Consider the following 23,430-nt stretch of genomic DNA (forward strand, 5'->3'; position numbering starts at 1 on the left):
CCTAAATATACTCCACTTTTGAGGACTTCTCAGGCACCCATGGGAGAACTAAAGTCTCTGGAAAGAAGTCGAGATTGAAGAGGGCCTGGGTCCCAGATTCCAGGTTTGGAAGGTTGAGTCTAGAGCCCTGATTTGGGAAGAAGTTTTGGTCTAGGAACCCAGACTATAGGGAAGATGGCTAAATTCTGGAGTCTAGGCTTGCAGTGGGGATTTGAATCATGGAAGCTCCATAAGATCCCAGGTTTGGGGGTCCTGGGTAAACAAGTACCAGTCTGGGTATGTTGGAGCATGGAGGCTGAATCCTGGAGCCCAGAAGGACCCCAACTGGGTCCCAAAGGTGGTTTGGAAAAGGAGCCTTAGTCCTGGAGCCCTGGTTTAAGAGGCTATGGACCCAGGAGTCCTGGTTCAAGGCCTGACGGGCCGCACCCCTGGCACAGCACTTGGTCTCCAGCCCCCCCACAAATCCTTGGCCCACCAGGGAGGTGGCACAGAGGGCACAGGAGATGGAGCTGTGGTGCCAGTGGTGGTCTTAGAAGGGCACGTACTTGCCTCCACCCAGTCCTATGATGCTACATTTGCAGCTGCTGCACTTGGGTGCAAACACTTCTCCAAAACCGGCCACTCAGTAGGGATCATCATCCCTGGAAGCAAACTGCTGCTCTGCCATGCGCATGTGGCACCCTGTGCAGACCAGGCATTCTTGATGCCAGGGCTGATCACGGTATGTTATGCACCCTATGTCAATGACTGGCTGCAGAGGGTACGGTGAGGAGAAAGCTTGTTCTCCTGGCAGGGCACGCAGCAATGAGCATGCTTGCAAGGCACAGAGGAACAGGAGCCCAGCAGCTGCTCACAAACCACTGCACCAGAAGCAGTGCTCGGGCCCTGTCTGGCCTCTTCTGCATTCCAGCTTCCGGGACCCAGGCATGACGGCGTACCCTGCAGGTGAACTCCCGGGACAAGGCACTGCTGCAGCAGTCAATGCACAGCAGCTCACTGTACTGGCAAGAGAAGCTCTGGCACCCGCAGCAGCCCACCTGGATGTGGCGGTCTTGGTAGAACACCTCCCTTGAGTCGTGCCCCACATGCGGCTGGCACTCAACACAGGCGGCGGCAAAGGTGTTGTCGTAGCAGGGCACACAGTCGGGGCCATCATCCATCCGGATGTATTTGAGGCCATACAGGGATTCGCTGCATTTTGCACAAAGTCCTAGCTCATGGTGGCTATGAGTGAGCCCCCTAAGCCGGTGGCGGAGCCAGAAACCGCAGTTCCCTTGCGTTTTCTCCATTATGTTTTGTCAATTACGTCTAATTATTGATAGGGAAGGACTTACTATTGCCGTTTTGTTTATTGTATTCTGTCTGTTTTGCAGGGGCTTTGGGGGGAGTGGCTTAGAGGGCAGGGGGCTGACAAGAGTTAGAAAAGAGGTCAGGGAAAAACAAGAGTTAGGAAAAGGCTGAGCAAGAACCCACACTAGAGTCCATGGCTTCAAGATCTGTGCTTTAGACTGGAGGTTGACAAACTGGAGTACCAGCCCACCACCAGTTTTTGTGTAGCTCTGGAGTAACAATGGTTTTTACACTTTTAAAAGGTAGAGGAAAAAATCAAAAGAATAAAATTTCCTAACGTGAAAATTCTATGAAATTCACATTTCATGGTACGTAAGTTTTATTGGAACCAAGGCACACCCATTCATTTACATGTTGTCCATATACTTTCATGCTGAAGTAGCAGAACTGAGTAATTGGAAGGAGACCTTTTGGCCCATAAAGCCTTAAATTTTACGATCTGACCCTTTACAGAAAGTCTGCTGACTCTTTCTGTAGAGCTTTGCTGCTCAAAGTATGATCTACAGACCATGAGCAAGAAGTATCATATGGGAGCTGTTAGAAAGGCAGAATCTCAGGTCCCGCAAAAGACCTGCTGTATCCAAATCTGCATTTTACAATGATTTGTGTCCACATTCAATTGCACGGAGCATTGTTATATTAGTGTCCTGTTTTGGCAGATGGGTCAGTAAGTCTAGCAAGTAGGACATGGGTTGGATTAAGACTAGGAGACAGAGGAGGAAGGGACAGGGTCCACAGACATTTAAGGAATGTCTGTCACTTGGGGGTGCACAGGAAGGCACACATTCTTACCCCAGGCTTCTGAGATTCCTGCATATAAATATATGGATAATAGGAAGTCATATGCAAGTTAACATAAAAGTTTGCATTTCTTATTATTAAAGTATGCTTTGCCAAAGCTGATCAACAGGAAGATAATCAAATTAGCCAATATCCACCTTCCCATCTCCAGCCTCAATGTACGCACACACACAGGAAGAGTTTTCTGACAAGCAAGAATGCCATTTTTACTAGAAATTGGCCAGAAGCACTGCTATGGGGAAGTTTCTTAAGAGGTAGTAACTCAAATATTTTGCTAAAGCATTGTTACAAATGCTAGAATAGTCATGAATAAGATGGTAAAGAGTACAGTCCTCCCTCAAAGATACTCTACAAGAAAATTCACCATTTGATGTTCCTTTCCTTTCCTTTTCTTTCCTTTCCTTTCCTTCCCTTCCCTTCCTTTTCCCTTCTTTTCCTTTCCCTTCCCTTCCTTTCCTTTCTTTTTCTCTTTCTTTCTTTCTTTCTTTCTTTCTTTCTTTCTTTCTTTCTTTCTCTTATCTTTCTTAACGGGAACTTTTAAGATTTACTCTTTTAGCAACTTTCAAATACATGATACAATACTGTTAACTTTATTCACTATGTTAATACATTACATCTGCAGAATTTATTTATAACTGGAATTTTGTACCTTTTCATTACCTTCCCACATTTTGCCCACTCCCTACCCCACGTTCCTAGTAACCACATCTGTTCTGTTATCTATGAATTCATTTTTTAAGATTCCACATATAAGTAGGACCATATGGAATATATTTATATATTCAATTTATATTCAATTCAACATTTTCTTTACCAATTCATTCACTGCTGAACATTTAGGTTGTTTCCATGTCTTGGTTATTGAGAAAAATGCAATGAACATAGGGTGTAGCTTTCTAAGAGATAGTGGTCTCATTTCCTTCAGATATATACTCAGAAGTGAAATTGTTGGGTCGTATGGTGGGTTTATTTTTAATTTTTGAATGATCTCCATACTGTTTTCCACAGCGACTACACCACTTTACATTCCCAACAACAACACACAAGCTTCCCCTTTCTCCACATCCTGACCAACAGTTGTCATCTCTTGACTTTTTAATAATAGCCATTATAATAGACATGAGGTGATGTCTCAATATGGTTTTGATTTGCATTTCCCTGATATTCGTGATTTTGAATACCTTTTCATATTCCTCTTGGTCATTTGCATGTCTTCCTTGGAAAACTGCTCAGTTCCTTTGCCCATTTTTTAAATAAGTTTTTTGGTTTTTCTTCCTTATTGAGCTGTATGAGTTTATATGTATATGTATATACATACATATAAATATATATTAATTAATTATATATTAATATTAACTCCTTATCAGATATATAGGGTGTAAATATTTTCTCCCACTTCTAAAATATCATGATATTAGCTATAAGCTCCACCTATTTCCTTTCCTGTTTAAGGAGAAGATTCGAGATTGTATGCATTTTTCTCTATCTCTCAGAGCTGTGGTGGCTGCTGAGAGCCACCTGCACATTTTCCTCCGGACAATACACTGAATGGCGTTTGGTGCAGTGGCCACTTCTCTCCTTCCCTTCTAAAGGAAACATCTCAGGATTGTGCGCCTTCTTTTAGTCCCACAGAATCATGCTGTTTGATGAAAACGAACTGCTCTCTTTTCTGTAGGGAAGCACACTGAAAGGCCCAAAAGGTGGGTGCACCTTCCACTTCTCTCCCTTCTTTCTGATGGAGATGTCTGGGGATTGTGCACCTTCTCTCAATTCTGCAGCACCACAGGCTGCACCACTGGCTACTGAGCGACCCCCACCTCTTTTCCCTGGGGTCTGTTTGGGCTGGAGTGCCAGGAGGTGGGTGCAAGTTCCACCTTTTTTCATGTCCGAAAAGAGAAATCTCAAAATTGTACACCTTCTCTCAATCCCACAGACCCATGCTGACTGCTGAGAACCACCCATCTTTCTTTGTTCTTAGAAGCCCACAGGCATTCTAACTATGCTGACTGCCTCAGCCGTCTCTATAAGGTTATACAGAAGTAAATTTCTTGGGCAGGATTCCCAAAGTCTAAAAATATTGAATGCATGCTTCACTCACTGCTTGCCCCCCTGGAGAAATCTCAGGCCACTTGGATCTCTCTTGGCACTGAACTGTGCCAACTTCGGGGAGGGGCTGACCCAGGTAAACTGAAACTGCTCTTTTGACCTGTTTCACGGTATTTTTCCTCATTGTGTTTATCTGGGGAACTGTAATTTCTTAACTGGTCTCTGGAGTTCTCAGAAGGTATTTTGGCTCAAGTAGTATTGTTTGTGTGTGTCTATGTGGAGGGACAATTGTTCCAATTTCTTATTCTGCCATCTTACTGATGTCATTCTTTAATAGTTTTTAATATATTAAAATCTGATGCACACAGAAAGCACATTTTTGAAAGAATACTTGCAAACACAAGTATACAAATTTTAAAACTTAGAAACACTACTAGGAGAGCAGAAATAAAAGAAAATGGAAAATAGTTATAGCAATAACCCTACAAGTACAAATTTATCTTCCAACTGTAAGGTAGTTGGGTATTGGAGAAAATGAGCAGCCATAAGAGACAAGTAGTGATTTTCTCAGAAGAAAGATTTAATAAAGAAAAGTGTTTGTGAATATAGGTAAGATTTCTTGTAACATGGAGAATTTTATAGGACACTGGGAGAAACTTGGGGATGATACACAGAGTTAGAAATTGAGTTAAATAAAGACACCATTGAGCATTTGAGAAATAATACTCATACTAATCAGTTTGTGCAAGAATTCACATTTTGGGTGATGACCCAGGACAAAAAGAAGTTAGGCAAGATGAATTTGGCTTTAGCAGCCTCCTGAAGATAGGAAGCAATCCAAATTTATGGACTTCAGCCTTAGGTTGGAGTAAAAAGACAGATGGGTCTAACGTGGGATAAGATACTTCTTTTCTCTCTTTTTTTTAACTTTTCTTAATATTTATTTTTGAGAGAGAGAGAGAGGAAGAGAGACAGACAGAGTGTGAGTGGGGACGGCAGAGAGAGAGACACACACAGAATCGAAAGCAGGCTCCAGGCTCCAAGCTGTCAGCACAGAGACTGACACGGGGCTCGGACCCATGAACTGTGAGATCATGACGTGAGCCCAAGCCGGATGCCCCTAACATTTCTTTTCTTTTATTCCACAGGAAAGAGTGAAGCTAGGGAGCATAATCTTTATGGTAGGTACTTATGGGAGGTAGTTGTAGCATTCCCTTCAGAAGGGACGGCAATAGGACGAGGTCTCTGCATCATCATGCTTCAGGTTGGAGCCCAGCAGACAGCATGATCAGCACAGCAATCCAAAATATAATCCCTGTGGGGAAAGGCACCACGTCTGCTGCTTTCCTCACTCTGTCCACAGAACCTAAGACATCAAGTAATGCAAGAAGTATCTACTAAATGAAGGAATTAGATACCAGTGAAAAACTGGAAAAAGAAAGGCAACAAAAGGGAAAAAGTCAAATACATTATGATATATCTTGATAATGGAATTTGATGAAATAAATGAAAATTATAATTTGGAAGTATACTGTTAATATCAAAAATATTTGGGGCGCCTGGGTGGCTCAGTCGGCTAAGCGTCCGACTTTGGCTCAGGTCATGATCTCATGGTCCGTGAGTTCGAGCCCTGCGTCGGGCTCCATGCTGACAGTTCAGAGCCTGGAGCCTGTTTCAGATTCTGTGTCTCCCTCTCTCTCTGCCCCTCCCCCATTCATGCTCTGTCTCTCTCTGTCTCAAAAATTAAAATAAACATTAAAAAAACTTTTTTAAAGAAAATATTTATGCTATACAAATGCTAAAAGACTGCAAACAATATTTTGTATCATCTTTTTTTTGGCAAACAAATAATTATTCATAGAAAAAAGTTGACAAGAATGTACATTAAAATATTAACTGTAGCTATTTCTGGATGTGATAAGTGACGCTTCCTCTTGCTAATGTAAATTTATGAATAGTTCAAGATTCACCTGAATTATGATGAAATTCTGAAGGTACAAAATATACATGGATTTTGAGAATCAATACCTGCAAGGTGAATGAATTCGTTTTTAAAAACCATCTATGCTAAGAATTTATACTTAGTTGTAATTGTACCAGTTAAGCAGGTATAAAATGGTTTAATAGTCTTCTGATTTGCATTTAATTGCCATATGCTTATGTGGTTAGCAGCTGCAAGCTCCTTGAGGGCAGTGATAATATTTGTATGAGTGTCCTGAGAACCTAGGTGTTCAATAAATGTCTGTTGAACTAAGTAACTATTTTATAATATCCTATAATAATTTACCATGTTGTTGAAAGTTTTCTGGAAATATTAAATGAACACTTTGCATAATATTGATTTAACTTTTTCTCTTTTCCTGAAACTGCTTCTGCATGTATGCTTCTAACTTAGTTGCCATCTTCTTTGCACAGAAGCTTAAAATTATGATTTAGTCTGTGGTTGTTTTTTCATGTTAGTATTTTCTGTAACTACTCTGCTTACCAAGTGACCCCTCTGAAGCTCTAGTCAATAGTCATTTTTTCCTCTTCCCTGTAACATAAATTTTAGCACTTAAAAATTCTTATGTATCCAAAGTTTATTTGGTTATTTTAGTTTATTTCCATAAAAAAGAAACCTCATCTTTATTTTTATCAGTTGACTCTGGATTTTAACACATGGGAGTTAATAATTCTCAATTCTCTTTTTCATAAAACTCTTTGATATTCTAGCCTACTTATGCTCCCAGATGCATTTGTAGAAATTTTTTTGTCAGTTTATAAAGAAAATCATGTTGATGCTTTCACTAAGACGATATCAAAGCTGTAATGAAAGTTGGAACATCTGACATATTTAGAACATTATCATCTTCATATACAGAAATACAGTTTGCCTTTCCATTTATTTCAGTATTCTCCCAATAAACCTTGGTAATTTTGTGCATCGTTTTCAGCTCTTGAATTTATTTCTAAGTATTTTAATGCTTGCTTTATTGTGAATTGAATCTTTTTTCCATAATTGTTACCAAATATTTTTATTTTTATCACTTTATTTTTTTCTATATATTTCTTTCTTTTTGGCATGCTGCTTTATTCTGTTCCTAAATACTTTAGGCAAAGGCTTAATTCATTGTTTTTCCCTTTTCTCCCATACAAACACAAGAATTTGAGTGATAAATTTTCTCCTAAGTGCTATTTTGGCAGCATTCCATACTTTTTATGTATATATTGTATTTGTATTTTCACTGCATTTTCTTGTTATTACATTCTGGATTTCTTCCCTGACCTAGGCACTTTTAAAAAACACTTTTTCTTAAGTTTTCATGCATTTGGCACATTTTAATTCCATTCTCATTATTTGTTTCTATTTTTAATGCATTGTGGCTTAAAATATAATGGGTAGTATATCGGTTTTTAAAAATCGCTTGGGTACATTTTTGTTCCAGCATGTGATCCTTCTGAAAAACATATTATTACACTTGAAAACCAAGTGCATTTCCATATTCCGTTCCTATTTTCTCTCAGGATAACGGTTAATTCTATTCTACTAATCATGTTATTCAGGTAGAACTTTTAAAATTAATTGTCTCCTTGTTATCAATCTAATCAAGAGAATCTTACTGTGGGAGTTTCACTTATCTTTCTATTGCTTGGATCTATTACTGACTAATTTAAGTTGACAGTCCTCTATTGGCTAGCCAGTGGCCTATGAACAAAATAATCATATGATTTATCATCTAAACTGGAAAAATTTAGATAGTGGAAAAGGATGCTCCTAATAATTATGCTGGATCAGCAGGCCTGAACCAAAACTACTTGAGCAAATCCAGGATAAATCTGCAGGTAATCTAGCAGGAGCGCTCTATCCACTAGAGGTGTTCTATACTACTCATTCATCAAAACAGCATTAACTGAATTAGCCTGACTGAAACTTGAAAAAGTCTAACAGCATTTACTATATGTAAGTCTTACAACATGTAAGAGAGGATGGATGTAAGTGGATGTAAGCTATGGGGGTTATTTTTGTTTCCCTCTTTTGCTTATGTGTATTTTCTAAATTAAATGCAATTACTCTTGAAGAAAGAAAAAAAGAAAGTTTTCAAAAGAAGCAGGTGATTTGGAAAGTATGGATATTTGGTGCAATTCTAATTCTCCATTTTAATAGAGAGTAAGGAATTTAAGAAAAAGGGTGGAACAATATTTACAAGGAAAAGTTATCAAGAGGCAGGTCACTGGAGTCAAACTGCCACATCATTTACTAGATGTGCAACAAGTTAGACTTACTTCCCCTTACTTTCTCCTTTGACAAAGTGAAGATAACAGTAGCACCTTCCCCATGAGGTTGTTATGAGTATTACATGAGATAATAAGATAGTAAGTATTACATGAGCAAATAAGCAAAACACTTAGACCAGTGCTGGGCTTGAGGAAAGTGCTCAGGGCACTAACTATTAGCTAAGGGCAGGCAAGAAGGTGGCAAAGAAAATAGGAACCTGAAGAAAAAAGTTGAGAATTGGCATGTAGAAAAGCATTCTCAGATTGGGCCTACCTTCCTTTGCTCCATTAAACCTTGGTCCTCAGCAGGATGCTGACTATTCTGGAAACCCATAGGACTTCTTTAAGTTCAGAGAGAGGCCTTCCTTTCTTAAGTGCCCCCATCCTACTCTTCCCCTTTTCCAGGCTACGGAGATCCTGTAGCCCTGTTCTGCCCCATGCTGCCAGACAGATGTTTTGCCCCTTGCAATTAATCATTTGCCACAGAAAGGGAAGCAAAATCCTGCTGATTGCAGAGTTGTAACATTTTACCCAAACAGCAGAGAAAGGCTTGCTGCATGTGGCATGTATTATTCTCTTTCTTTTTTAGCAACAAGCCAAATGGAACGATGTATAAGAAAATATGCTGGAAAATAATGTAAAAAGAAGTATCTCGTGCCTGTGAGTGTGCAGAGTTTGGGAACAAGGGCTGCAGTAATGAAGAAGAAAATTATGTGGGTACTAACGTGAATTTGTGGCATTCTATTTATAATATCTTTGCAAGTATTAGCCTATTAATGCTAGTGCTTTAGACATTGCCCATTAAAGCATGTTACAAAGATAACCTTTGTTTTCCTTAAATTTGCCAGACTGAAAGCCTCAGAGACATGGCCCACATCTTCTCCATCTCAGTATTCTCAGCATGTGATACAATGTCTGGCACATAGTGGGTCTTCCATACATGCCTGTTAAGCAGAAATAGGACAGAACAAATTCACCCTACAGAACCAGTTTGCAAGATATTGTGTAAATCTATAAAAGAATCAAAAGACTTTAATATGCTTTGGGGAAAAGGGGAGCTGTAATATACCTGGGTCAAAAATAAAAGCTGGATGAAAAGGTAAGTATTTAGTAAACTGAATTTATTGTTGTTGTCAATGCCTCTAATCTCCTTGCTCTTAAATCTACTACTTGACTCTAAAGCTTCTAACTTGGGCCTTTCATTTTCTGACCTGTTTAATTAGTTCCAGAATTCCACAATGGAGATTGAAAGCAACTCATTAGCAACGGTAAAACGAAACTACAAAGAATACTACCATCTGAAATTTTATTTAGGATATTCCTCTAAGCTGAAACTCCTTCTGCAAGCTCTTAAACCTCACATACTCCAGTTCCCCTTATATTTAACTTGGGTCAGCATCTATAATTTAACCAAAATTACCTAGAGCCTACCTTGTGCTGAGAACTGTTATGGGTAATTTGGATGAAAGAATAATTAAACTCTGATCTTAACATTTCTGATCCGTCTTTGCATTGTTGGAGCTTCACTGGTTCAGGGCTGCTACTCCAGATATCTGACTCTTGTAGTTGTTACAATAATGTTTGCTTCTATAATCAGCGAACTCTATATCCTTGGTAGTCTAATTCAGTAGAAGTTTCTTTTTCACATAATGCTCAAATGAATGTTCTCTGTCAGTGGGTGGCTTCCTCCAGTCATGTATTCGGATACTAAGGTTCCCTTCATCCTGAGCTCTGCCACATTCAACATAGGCCTCACAAAGCCCCCTTGAGTTTTCTCTGTCCCATCCAGCCTGAAGTGGAAAAGAACACGGAGGATTGTGCATGGGAGTTTGTTTGTTTGTTTGTTTGTTTTTTAATGTGGTTCACGTAACTTCTATGTGGTTTGTTTATTTATTTATTGGAACTCAGCAACATGTCCACACATACCTGCAAAGAATGCTTGCAAATATGGACTAGGATGTGTGTCCACAAAGAGAAAATGAGTTTGGTAAACAGTTATCCAGCCTCTTATATATCCGCCACTCTGTTTACTGCAACTGCAGACAAGAGGCATTACTCCCCATATCCCACCCAGACATCTGGAAAACAACCCATCAGCTGGGCCCATCGAGCCAAATCTGCCCCCTAACCTCAGCTACCCCTGGGCCAGGACAAGATGACTTTCTTTCAGAGTTTCTCAGTATTGCCTCATAAAAACTATGTCACTAGGATCGACTCTAACCTGACCCCCCAAGATTCCCACCACCTATGATGCATGCCCCGTGTAGCTCCTTCCCTTGAGCGTGTGTTGGTTGTGGAGACCAAATTTTACTAAAGAATATGGCAAAAATGAAGGGATGTCACTTCCAGGAATAAGTTAAAAAAAGACTGAGTTCCAGGGCGCCTGAGTGGCTCAGTCGGTTGAGCTTCCGACTTCGGCTCAGGTCATGATCTCACAGCTTGTGAGTTTGAGCCCCATGTCGGGCTCTGTGCTGACAGCTCAGAGCCTGGAGCCTGCTTCAGATTCTATGTCTCCCTTGCTCTCTGCCCCTACTCCACTATTACCCTCTCTCTCTCTCTCTCTCAAAAATAAATAAATATTAAAAAAAAAAAAAAAGACTGGGTTCCTTGGGCATTCACTTGCTCTTGTGCTCTGAGGAAATTCAACTACCACGCTGTGAGTTTCCCTGTGGATAGACCCATGTGACAAGGAACTAAGGGAGGCCTCTGTTCAACTGCCAGTGAGGACCTGAAGACCTCATCCATCCAATAACCAGTGAAGAACTGAATTTTGTCAACAACCAAGTGAGCTTGGAAGTAAATCTTCTGTGAGTTAAGTTGTGAGTTAGGTCAATTAAGTGAATTCAGATAAGACTATAGCCCCAGCTGACACCTTTCTAGCCTTGAGCTGGAGGCACCCAAATTCCTTAGCCACAGAAATGGGGAGATGTTAATTGTTTTAAGGCATTACGTTTTAGGGTAATTTGTTACACAATAATAAATACCTAATAAACATGTGACTTATTGTCAGCTTGGGCTTCCATGTTCCCTCCCTTTTGCAAAACACCCATATTCACATGCTTGTAGTATTATGGTTCTGCACAGTGTCCTCATATGCAGTCTGGCACTGCCATACTTGCATATTTTATATACATGTATACTTTAATTGAATTTATACATGTATGCAAATGAATGTATGCAATTCCAGAAAATCCAGATTTATGCAATTTAATTTTATTTTTAATGAAGCTAATTTGTTCACTGTATAAATTGGATTTGTTTATCTTTTGTAAAACTGAAAAACTTCCCAGTTCTCTTTGGTCCAATATTTGGTTGTAAAAATATGATCATTCTCTGATAATATTAAACTTTAAGCATGAAATGTCTATATGAGGGATACATTGCCTAATTTAGGTTTAGAAGAAAAGACGGCATAGAAAATGCATAGCCAACCCTTGAGAGCAATAGTCTTAATGCATTCATCATTGTATTGCCCGTAACATCTATCACAGAGTATTGCATATTGGAGCAAATAATAAAAGTTAGCCTGGCTTAAGGTGGATTTTCTCCCAGATTCTATTGAATTCTTCATGTGAAAAGAAGAAAAATCTTAAAGCCCTGACTTTTCATCTGCAAAACATAGAAGTCGGTGTTTACTCTTCTATCTTCTTAAGGGTGCTATGAGAAATAATGTAATAAAATGTTGAGAACAAAACTTTGGATCTATATCTACAGGACTTTATTTTTTTAATGTAAAATTTCTGGCGAGCTTGCAAGTGGAAATTGCCTCAGCATCAGCCACAGACTGTTGAAATAATGCAGGCTTTGAAATCAGAATATGTTGTATCCCACCTCTGGTATTTCTCTATAATTTCCAATAACTTCTTTGAACTGGTTTCCCCATCTTTAAAATGAGATTATAATATATCAAAATAGGTTGTAGTGACATGTTTTATTTTTGTTTGTTTTGTTTTGAACACTTTCTTACTTTCCAGCGCAATATATTTTTAGAAATCTCATTGTAATAATAATATGCCCAAAAGTCCTTATTTTCAACATTGGTGTATCCCAGAAACAACGTGGGAAGTGTGAGCTTCCTACAGCTCCCTCCAGCCCATTTGCAAGTTTCTCTCCAGACCTGTAGAAGTACAATTTCTCTTACACTTCCCTTCCTTAGGGCAAATGTTTGGGGTCATAAACTCCTTTGAGAATCTGATTAAGACAAAAACAAAAAAACCCACAAAACCCCCTGTGATCCCCAGAAAATATATGTAAGTACTCATCCATTAAACCTGCATGAGATTTCCTGTCTCCTGAACCACCTGAAGCTTACACATATACCTCCCTTTAGGGCTGGCCCTCGGTTCTCAGAGGAAACATGCAAGCAAGCATCTATCCTGGAGAAGCATATACCAAGAGCCCAAGTAGAAAAAACACAATCGGTCCCTATTTAAAATCTTAGGATTTTTTAGGTGAAGTACACTGAGAGATCATGCTAGTACATTCCTAGAGATAGGAAAGTAAGGCTTGCCAAAATAAATTGACCTGCCCCAGGACACCGTTCCCATAAGACCAGCCTTGGCCTCACTTCTGACTCTAAATCCATGGTGGTATAGGAGGATTTGATCTTGCTACCGTGAATGTAGGCCAACTTAGCTTTTAACCTCTCTGCTTTTTCCTGAGCTGCTGAATGAAAAACCCCTTCTGATTGATGCTATTATTTACCAACACCTTTCTCCCAAATCACTTCAAGCACAAAACTAGAGAAGTAAATAAACCACCAGCCTTAAAAAGGCAGATCTGCTGATCTCTCCAATTCTTACATTCCCTTCTCCTGTAGTCTTTTCTCTCCAACAATATAGACAGTTTCCTTTTTCACAGACGTTCAAAGAGTTGGAACAACTCAGAAGGAAATGAAGGTTTAGGCATACCTTCTTTGGGGAAGCACTTGAGAAAATAAGCATCATATTCCTTTTCAGATTCATGCCTTGCCCAGTTTCCACTATGAAGATAAACTGCACTTTGGGATTTGGAGATGCATATTGGTATGCCTGGGGCTAGAACTAGAGAAGCCAGGTTGACTGTCCTTGGATTGGGAGGAGAAAGGGTACACAATGGATTCATCATCAACCTCTCCCTTAAAGTGTCCTGCCGGCCCCAATCTAAAATCTCCTTAGAAGAATATAATTAGCCAGCAAGATTATTTTGAAAGAAAAGTTCTCCAAGGGTAGTCTTGACCCAAAAGTATTATAGGAAAGATACAATGGGCACTCTTCAGCTAACATGAAGAACTGTAAATGTCCATGGACTTGAATAAACAGAGCAATTTATACCTATTCTAACATGCTCTTCATGTTGACCTGTATAAAGCTGTAGAGAAACACAGGGTAATACCATGAGTATATTGTCCATTTAGAGTCAGGAGTTCTATCAGGAATAACAAGCCACAATGCACTCTACATTATCTGTGGACATGAGTCAGGATCATCTATCAATCACTACTCTAATTTCTACCTTCCAGTTAATAAATTTGGGCTTCCAACAATCCAATGTTGCCCATGGACATTGAAGGAAATAAAGGCTACCTCACTGACTGACCATGAAAATAGCAAGGCAAGGGACCATGTGACAAATGCAGATTTAACATAACTGATCTCCAACCTTGTCACTTTATTTCAGATTGAAACATGTGAAGAAAATAGCTTCCCTTAATGGAGTAGAAACATCAAGTTATATCTAATGCTAAATAAGTCTTAAAGGGGTTATTTTTCCTTTCATGAGATTAAATAATGAAAAGTCAGGATGTTCACATACTTTTGATCTGATAAGGATCACTGCAAGAAATCACCTAAACCCAGAAAACAGATCATTTAACCCCTCAAAAGCAGGTTCATTTAACTAAAAATTAGAGAAGACGGCTGTCTTCAGAAATCTTTCAAAGAAAAATACACAGGTTAGACTACCCTTTCTTGACTGTTACAAACAAACACAAAATTGAACTATGATGAAAAGGAAAGACAATATTCAATGGGTTTTGGCCACGTAATCCATAAAAATTAACTGAAACCTTTGAGGTTCTGATATCTTCCAGCAAACAGGTAAGGTTCAAGGTCTTTATAAAAAGCTGGAGTACTGACCTGTTAAAACTACATTCCTCACAGTGTGCTCTGAGGCTCTTCCTGGGAATTAGCTGCATCAGAACAGCATGGAGGGGAGGGAGGGGGCATGATCTAATGCAGATTCCTGAATCTACTGCAGATCAACTGGATCTAAATCTGGTTCTCCAGGGGTGTGGTCTCCCCAAGTGATTTCTATACCCTGAAGTGGGAAGCCCCTGCCTTAAAAGCAATGGAATGTAAGGGAAAATGCCTTTTTAACTGCTAGTGTGCATTCTTAGACAAAATTGGCTTTGAGTTTATGATATGGTGTTGTTCAATCTGATCAGCCTCAGCACCTGATCGTAAATTTTGAAAACAAAATGATTTTTGTTAAGACAAGCAACCACTAGGACAGCCAAGGAGTTTTATATGTGGATCATCTAGAATATTCATGTAAAATGAGAAGTTGTACTCTGCATAAAATGTTCAGTTAAGGTTTTTTTTTTTAATTTTACAAACACTTATCTACCTAAAATATAGGGAAGTTTTAGAGCAGGTGACACAACTTCCTCCTTAATTATGTTTCTGTGCCCCTTTCCCTAAAATATCCTTCAGTGCATCGTCTTGCAGTGGGGTGGGGGGGTGGGGGGCATTGTTGATTCAGCATACTCAAATGTGACTAAAAATTATTTCACCAGTTGAAGTTCTTAGTTTTCCAGTTTTCAAAGGGCATGATATCCCATACATTCTAAACACACCCATCTTTAAAAATTGCTCTGTGTTCACAGCATTATTTACAATAGCCAAGATATGGAAGCAACCTAAGTGTCCACTGATAGATGAATGGATAAAGATTTGGTAATCTGAAATATTACTAAGCCATAAAAAAGAATGCAATCTTACCATTTGTAACTACATGGATGGACCTAGAGTACATTATGCTAAAGGAAATAAGCCAGACACAGAGAGACAAATACCATATGATTTCACTCATATGCGGAATCTAAAAACAAAACAAATGAACAAACAAACAAACAAAACAGATACAAACCCTCAAATACAGACAATAAACTGGTGGCTGCCAGAAGGGAGGTGGGGGGAAGAGCAAAATGGGCGAAGGGAATGGGAGGAACAGGCTTTGAGTTATGGGGATGTATAAGTCATGGGGATGAAAGGTACAGTGTAGGGAATGCAGTCAATAATACTGTAATCATGACATATGGTGACAGGTACGAGCTACACTTGTCGTGAACACAGCATAATGTATAGAGTTGTCCAATCACTGTGCTGTACACCTGAAACGAATGTAACTTTGTGTGTCAACATTACTTCAATAAAAAAAAAAAAAAAAAGCTCTATGGCATTTTGATCCATGCATCAAGCTAAATTTTTACCAAGCAGTGAATGGAAATAAAAGAAGCTGTGAAAGTATAAACAAATCTTGTGAAAATAATCACTAGGTTCTGAATCCTCCAAACATATTTGTAGAAGCCAAGTACCACGGTGCTCCACAAACCACTGCTTACAGGATAACGATAAGCCCTAGAGCGAGTGCAAAGAGCCACTGACCCAATCTGAAAGCAAGTTCCACTTCAAGATTCAGGTAACCAAGGTGAGAAAGTATGCCTGTTCTTTGCATCCTACGCAGGCAAAAGAAATATATTTTATGGGCTTTCACACTTTATTTGAAGATTACCATAAACTGTGAATTTCATATTATAAAAGCTTTAAACAGTAAACCTTTAATACAGCCTGTCATGCATCACAAAGGCTTCTGTGAAACAGCGTTGTCTGGATTTCTCCTGCAGAGTTGAAAGCATCAGACTTAAAGGTAAAATGCTACATTTTGAAGTCAGGAATTATTGTGCAATGAGCAAGGCCTTCTTAGACAAAGCTTATTTACATTGATCATGTCAGCATATTTTCCTGGGTTTTAAAAAAATATATTGATTCTAATAGCTATTATATTTTCATACACCATCCATTGGTGGATTTCAAGGCAGATTTGATTTACTGCAGTTTAGGAGATGAAACTTTGCTTATCAAGTATGAAAGTGAGGAATCAGTGTAATCTGAGAGATGCAGTGCTACATACATTTGTTGTGTTAGCATCCTAAACTGATCTATAGAAACAATGAATGGATTTGGTAATCAAGTGGTGTTCCAGCTCATTAGAGAGACCTCACAAAGAAGCACCCTACTTAAAAGGGAATGTCACATGCCTGCCCATTTATTAACCACAGTCATTTTTTTAGATGCTGCTTGGGAGACCGTACTTCCAATTTGCTTAATTGCTACTGAACAGACAGCTGAAAACTGTGCAGAGTATTTAAAAAAAAATCTGATAACACAGGAAGTAAACGATTTCCCTCCTGACTGAATAAATCAAAATTATAAAGATTCTGAATGGGGTAGGCAAAACCAGTCCAAGGAGAAATTTAGCTGTGAGAAATAGGATGAAGTCAGAGAGAACAAGAGACTGGTGTCTCCTCAACACAAAGCAATTGCACGGGGGGCAGACAGAGGGGCAGATAACAGGGGTGGAGCAGGTCAGATCTCATGAAATCATCTAATGAAATAAAAACCTTAACAAAGAATGAAAACAAAGATGGAGGACTTTAATTGAAAACTTGATCAATTAGCAGAGAGGCCATAAGATGGAGGCAGCAGAGCGTGAAATCTGATTAAACAGAACCATACGTCCCACTTCATTTCCAGTGATGTAGTGAAGGAGATGACCTTGAAAAGAGAAGACGTTTGGCAAGTATAAAATAGCCCAGAATGGTGGTTAACACATAGTTCTGAGGTGAAGTTTTGTATATAAGAAAGCCTTAAATTAAAATTCACATTGATATTCAAAGGAGAGAGTATAGAGAAGTAAATTTGGATAATTGACATATAATCTAAATTTATGATACCATATCAGGGCAGATGGGATATAGAAAATGGTTTCATTCCATAAATGTAAAGAACTGAACTTATCATAGTTTGCTGACTAGTCATATTCTCTCTCATTTTGGCCCTATTTTCATGTGTTCTTTAATGGCGGAATGAAACAGGTCCAAATGGCAGGTCTGATTCCAGTTAGAGCAAATGCGTGTGGTAAACCCCTTCCAAGAAATGCCTTGTGGTGATGCTCAGTATATTCTTTTACAAGAAGGTGGTGAAGAAAAAGAACTAAAGCAAAACTAGAATAGTCTATTCCCCCTGCTACAATTTGGGGCCACTCTGTGTGCTGCTGATTGTCAAAGCTAGAAGCAAAAGTAGGCATGCAAATCTTCATACATTCAGATATGAAATAGTTAATACAGGGAATACGTACTAATTTTTGTAACCTTCTTTCCCCCAGTAGCAACTTATGGCTAAATATCCCTGTGCCTTTTGGTTACTTGTCTCTTCAGCTATTTCCTTTCTAATTTCGCCTTGTCTTCCTTCCATATAATGTTCTCTCATCTCTTCCCCCACTGCTGGTACCCAAAGAGGAAAGTGAGGTTTTGCTACTGTCTTCTGCATATATATGTAAATGGTCTCTTATTACCAGAAAACAAGAAGGTATGCAATGAAAATGAGATTAAGAAAAAGAAAAATAAATAAAACCCTCAAAACTTTAAAAGAATTTTTTTTAAATATTTACTTATTTTTGAGAGAGAGAGAGAGACAGCACAACTTTACTTATTTTTGAGAGGCAGAAGGAGGAGACACAGAATCTGAAGCAGGCGCCAGGCCCTGAGCTGTCAGCACAGAGCCTGATGCAGGGCGAGAACCCACAGACTGCGAGATCACAACCTTAGCCAAAGCCCCACGCTCAACCGACTAAGCCACTCAGGTGCCCCAAAACCTCAAAACTTTAAATCTAAAAAAAAACCAAGATCTTTGAGGAGGTAGCAGTGAATTTTTACTTAAAAGACTACTAACTACTGTAAGAAATTTGTTTCTTGGAAGACTAAAGATGTTCAACTCGGGTGAAGAACAGAAACGCTCACCATTCTGGTCTACAAGGAAGATTATAAACAAAAAACCACAGGGGTGGAAGTGCTGGTGACACATGACTGTCACTAAGGGGGACAATGTTTCAGCCAGAAAGTATTAAAATATATCTGCAGGCTCAGATGTACATACTCTTTGCGTAAGCCCATACTGTCTCCGAAACAAAATAATGTGATTTCTCCTTTCTCCTCTTATTTCAGCTGCCTTCCCTTCCATCTCTCTTTCTATGATTCCTCCATAGCTCATTGTTTCCTCATAACTGTGCCTGTATAAAAAGGTTAAAGCAAGAAGATAGAGCAGCCCCCTCTATCCAGCCTACACTCTACCTCCGAATATCATACTAAGTACTGGATTAGAATATTGAGGGAGCACCTCAAATTTTAATAGTTCATGCTTTTCTGTATAATGAGAACACAGACCCAAATCTGCAAGTCTCACAAGTAAATTCAATTTTACTTTGGCATCTCCAAGAGACACACCTGCTTCACCTTCATTCTAGGGATAAATTTGGGCTCTTAAATTGGGTAATAAATCTTAAAATGAATTGTGTAAAGTTTCTCCCACAGTGATTCTCAAGTTTTAATGTGCACATGCATCACCTGAGGTTCTTGGTAAGAAGCTGAATTTAAAGCTGTAAATCTGGGGTGGGGCTGAGATTTTGTATTTCTATCAAGCTCCCAGATGAGACTGATACTACTGGTCTGAGTAGCAAGGTCCTACGTTCTGGCATGTGGTAAATATTGCAAACAAAACAAAACAACAAACAAACAAACAAAAAACCTTAATCTAGAGTGTTGTTTAATACCAACACTAATTCTCTGATTCTTTATCCAACTGGGTATCTACAATTCAATTCTGACACTAACCACAAGAAGTCAGTGTAGACCCTGTGGATTGAGGATTCAGTCCCACAAGACTGCCCCCAATTCAGATGCCAATTGCAAGTCCCAGGTTGTTGCCAGTACTTCTGAACAACCAGCAATAAACTGGGGGATCCTATGACCCCTTCCTGTATTTCGATAATTTGTTAGAATTGCTCACTGAACTTGGAAAGTCACTTTACTTAGGTTCATCAGTTTATTGTAAAGGATACAAGTCAGAAAGGGCCAACGCAAGAGATTCCGAGGGAAATGTAGTGAAGGATGGAGCTTCCACGCTTTCTCCTGACTTACCACCCTCTGGCACCTCAGTGTTCACCAAACTAGAGGTTCATCAAATTTTGTTGTTTAAGAGTTTTTAGAATCCAATCTTCAGCCACTCCCTCCAGTTCTCAGAGGTCAGTGGGTGGGATTGAATGTTCCAACTCTGTATTCACTTATCTTCCTTTTGACCAGCCCTGTCATGAGTCTATCTAGGGGCCCCACTCTGTCACCTCAGTAGCATAAATTCCCCTGTGATCAAAAGGGATTCCATGTGAATAACAAAAGCTACTACTATCACTCAGGGATTTCCAGGGGTTTTATAAACCTTGTTCCAGGAACCAAGGACAAAGAATGAATAGATTTCTTATTATACTACAACTGGTTACCGATATGTTGCTACTGATGTTTTTATAACTTCTAAGATAAAGTTCAAGGGAGCCCCTAGGATCAATTCCTACTACCTATGTCTTGATCCCCAGACTTAAGCATGTCATTGTCCCCTAGAGGTTGGCCCAACAAATTTAAGGATTACCAACACAATGAACAGAGTTAACGAGAATAAAAACTGCAAGCCTGACTGGTCACACACAGCTGCCTTTTGCATAATGAAAGCTACTTTCCTTCTGATGCTGCCAACAGATACCGCACATTCTCATTCCCAAGTGGTAGCACTGACAATTTCTGTTAAACAACATCTAGATCAGATGGAAAACCTTTTCTCACTTCTTGGAAATCTTGTGTTATTCTACATCCTGTCCTCGAAGAGAAAGAGAATAATTGAAGGGACAGCCAGATGAATTTATTTATTTATTTATTTATTTATTTATTTATTTATTTATTTTTCCTTCAGAATTTTGTTTGCCCTTGATTCCATGTGGTACATATTCGGTCTACCTGAGGGCTTCTTTGTTTTCTCTCTCTCGCAGACATCTGTTGCCCACCTCTCACCTTGTGTATTAAAAGGTTCTCTAGGGGCGCTTGGGTGGCTCAGTGGGTTGGTTGAGCCTCCGACTTAGGCTCAGGTCATGATCTCACAGTTCGTGGGTTCAAGCCCCACGTCAGGCTCTGTGTTGACAGCTCAGAGCCTGGAGCCTGTTTCAGATTCTGTGTCTCCCTCTCTCTGCCCTTCCTCTGCTCTTGTTCTCTCTCCGTCTCTCTCTCTCTCTCTCTCTCTCTGTCAAAAATAAATAAACATTAAAAAATTTAAAAGGAAAGGTCTCTATCTGCTGTGCACGAGCATTGCTTGAACTACATCACACCAGGTAAAGTGTATACATGAGCACTATTTTCTAGGACTAACAGCTTCCACATTGTCACGGAGATCCATCAATACAATTAATAAACACGGTGGAATCAGTGGTTGGGCAGTGTGTTGGGAGTGCCATTAGTTCAAAGAAAAATCAGCGTCTTGGAAAAAGAATAAAACACAATAAGCAAAAGAGAGGGGTAATTTTCATGCATATTAAACTGCAGGGCTCGTGGGATGAGAAAGTTTTTAAAGTGTGTAGGGTTTTCGTCGACCCACTTATAAGCTAACCGAATTAAAAGATTCAGAGTGTGAGCAAGGGAGAAAGCGACTTCATGAAGTGTCAGTCTAATTACAGCACAGAGCGTCCCTTGAGGCCCATTGGGAGCTGTGCATCGTCACTTATGTATGTCACCTTAAACAAGTTCACTCTGATTTTTTCCACCATCTTTGTGGGAAAATAACACTGCCTGACAACTTCTCCTCATTTGGGGATAGTAACTTTATAAGTTTATAGGACCACTTTTCTTCCTTCAGCTTTCACATTAATTATAATAAAACAAAGTTAAAATTGAAAGTCTCCACCCTCTCGCCCTGTGTCTAGTCGGCTTTTTCATCTTTAACTGAAATTTGGTTCTGAAAGTTACCTCCCTCGTCACAGTTTTATCTGCCCTTCACTATCTCCCCACAATTACTTTGGCTTTCAGACACCTTCCCCTACGTTGAAAAATTCAAAACATTGCCAATAAAAACTATCTTTTGTGCTCAGGCTGGTCACATGCAATACCTTTTGCGTCTGTCCACTGATACATACACTGGGTTTCCTGCCATCACTTTACTCTTAGAATCTGACTTTCATGCCTATTGCTTTGATCTTAGAACTGTATGTTGGCACTGCAGCCTTGTGATTCATCTTCAGAGCGAACTTACCAAAACAAAGGTAGCTTCGTCCAACAACCAATCTATGTAACCACAGCATTAATATCTTCAAGGGTATAGAATATAGCGGCGATCTCCAACTTAAACTCTGTAACATTCTAAAAGTTGGTTTCTAAATTTGATTTTTTTTAACATTTTATTTTTTGGGAATTGGATTTCAGACAGTGACTGCAAGAACAAATATACTCTTGCAGGTCATGGTTCTAAAGGGAATTGAATTGCCACAGATTTGATGCCCATTTACCTCCCTCTCCCTCCACCCCAGTTAATTACAATAAAACAATAACAACAACTCCACATGAAGCAACTCTTTTCCAGACCTCTAAGAAACTTCTCAAGCTTATTCCATACCCTGCAAAATATTTCCTGTTTATGATTGAATCAGTTTGGCAGGAAACAATTAAATGAAATGATGGGAGGAGGAAAGGAAAGAAAACTGGAAAGGGAAAAAGAAGATATGATCAGAGGATGGGAAAGTTGGAGCAAAATAAAAGAGAGAGAGTGCACACAATACTGAAGGGAACAGAATGCAGTGGGGTATTCTGTATTGGATCACGGAAGGGAAAACCAACACCGGTGGGAAAATGGTGAAATCCAAATAAAGTTGGTAGTTTAATGAATTCTCATGTCGCAATGCTAACTTTTGGTTTTGACAAAAGTACCATGGTCTCATAAGATATTAACTTAAGGGAAATGGAGAGAAGAGAACAGAGGAACTCTGTACTATCTCTGCAACTTTTCTGCATATCTAAAAGTATTGCAAAATAAAAAGCTAATTTTTTAAAAATGAAAGGGGATGAGCTAGAGGAAGAAAGAAAACAGAATATGATCAACTCATTTTCTTTCCATTTTTAGAGAGGCAGAAGAACACTGCAGTGAGAGCTCACTGCAGTGAGAGCTCAGGTTTATTCTGACGTCGCCATTTTACAGTGACCTGTGAAGAGTTTCCAAATCTTATGTCCTCCGTTATTATCAAATAGTAACAATATTGCCTCAAAGGCTCTCATGAGTTTTAAATGAAAAGCAGTGTGTAAAGTGCTCAAAGCAGGGACTGCCAACTCTTAGACTTGTACTCATTTACAGTGTTGCGATTTGTCTTGAAAATAAAATTGACTTGCCAGTGTATTTATTCCTCTAGTCCAATCTAGTAAGGTTTCTCCTTTTATTTTCTCTTTAACTTTGAAGCTCTATCTCAGTAGCCATTCTTCTCTCCTTCCTTCTTATCTTAGGGCATAAGATGACTAAATTATTTCTAGAACTATCTTCTCAAAAAGAAAGGTAATAGTTAAAGAATGTAACACACGTGAGGCGCCTTGGTGGCTCAGGTGGTTAAGCCGCAGCCTCTTGGTTTTGGCTCAGGTCGTGATCTCACGGTTTCTGATGTGGAGCCCCATGTTGAGCTCCATACTAAGTGTGAAGCCTACTTGTGATTCTCCCTCTCATTCTCTCTCTCTCTATCTCTCTGTGTCTCTCTATGGCCGTCCCCCACTCACTCGTGCACTCACTCTCTTTATCTCCCTCTCAAGATAAATAAATAAACGTATGTAACACACAGCTTCAAGCATTTATGACACATGCCACAACCAAT

At 39.3% G+C, this 23,430-nt stretch overlaps 1 pseudogene; it reads right to left on the reverse strand.

The window, feature by feature from the left end:
- Positions 1-383: 383 nt before the first annotated feature.
- Positions 384-1,289, reverse strand: LOC102959200 (annotated as a pseudogene).
- Positions 1,290-23,430: the final 22,141 nt, after the last annotated feature.

Source organism: Panthera tigris, chromosome C2 (assembly GCF_018350195.1).
Source record: "Panthera tigris isolate Pti1 chromosome C2, P.tigris_Pti1_mat1.1, whole genome shotgun sequence".
NCBI lineage: Eukaryota > Metazoa > Chordata > Mammalia > Carnivora > Felidae > Panthera > Panthera tigris.